Source organism: Arachis ipaensis, chromosome B04, assembly GCF_000816755.2.
Source record: "Arachis ipaensis cultivar K30076 chromosome B04, Araip1.1, whole genome shotgun sequence".
In the NCBI taxonomy this organism is placed as follows: Eukaryota; Viridiplantae; Streptophyta; class Magnoliopsida; order Fabales; family Fabaceae; genus Arachis; species Arachis ipaensis.
In genome coordinates this window covers 6,285,579-6,286,682 of record NC_029788.2, presented here as the reverse complement: position 1 = coordinate 6,286,682, position 1,104 = coordinate 6,285,579, and positions in this window count along the sequence as shown.

Below are 1,104 nucleotides of genomic sequence, written 5' to 3'. Positions count from 1 at the left end.
GTTTTATACTTTTATAGTCATTTCAAATAAATTATAATGTTATTAGCTTTTGTAATTAAATTCAAATTTTTTAATTTCTAGTACAAGTAAACAAAATTAATTTTAAAAAAATATTTTAGACCTTTTAAAATTACTTCCAATTATTTAACATTTTAAATAAGAATTTTTATTTTCTTTTATTATTACTACTACTACTACCAGTTTGCATATTATTATTAAGAGGAAGTGTAAGGAGCCAATGAAGTATCTATACAATGTGTACAACTGGGGTATAGAAATGTTCGATTCAATAGGATATCAGATGTTTATTATCCTTGGTACTCGGATGGTTATTCTGGATAATATGAGTATATTGTGTTGAAAAATTAGTAGTATTTTATTTTGAATGTTCATTTTTAACTCATATTAGGCCAAATAAATAACCCATTATACATATTATACAAATACTCCATTGACTTCCTAGCGAAATTCTATTATTAATTATTATTAGTATTCCATATACTTCGATATATTTTCAATTGATAGTTAATTCTAACATATACTTTCAATTGGTGATATTCATGTAATGGTAGGTGTTTGCCTAGTGATTGAGCATTTTCTATATAGTGATTTTAAACATATATATTTTCTTCCATTTCTTTTTTGTTTTGAGTCAAATTTCTTCGGCACATGATTCAAATCTTATTTTTTGGACCTTATACTTACTCGCCTTATAATACACAATAAATGAATTAAAAAGATTAAGATGTAAATATCCTCCAATAAAGCCCAAAATGCCCAGATCCAATTAACGAAATAACTGTGCCAATTTCTATTATTCCTTGTAAGAGCAGGCTAAGCCACAACTAAGCCATAATTCCACTCTCCTCGTTCTTCAAACTCTGCACTCAACTACAACACGTGTCTAACAAAGAATAATTTTTGTAAATCTGTATCAATTAACATCTGTACCATAGAGTGACCCATAGTTGATAATTTGATGAAATCGTAAATTTTGTGTTAACGTGATTTATGTTGGGAAATCTTTATATTAAAATGAATTATAGTAAAATAAATATTGTTTGGATTATGCTACTCAAAATCACTTTTAGATAAAAAACTACT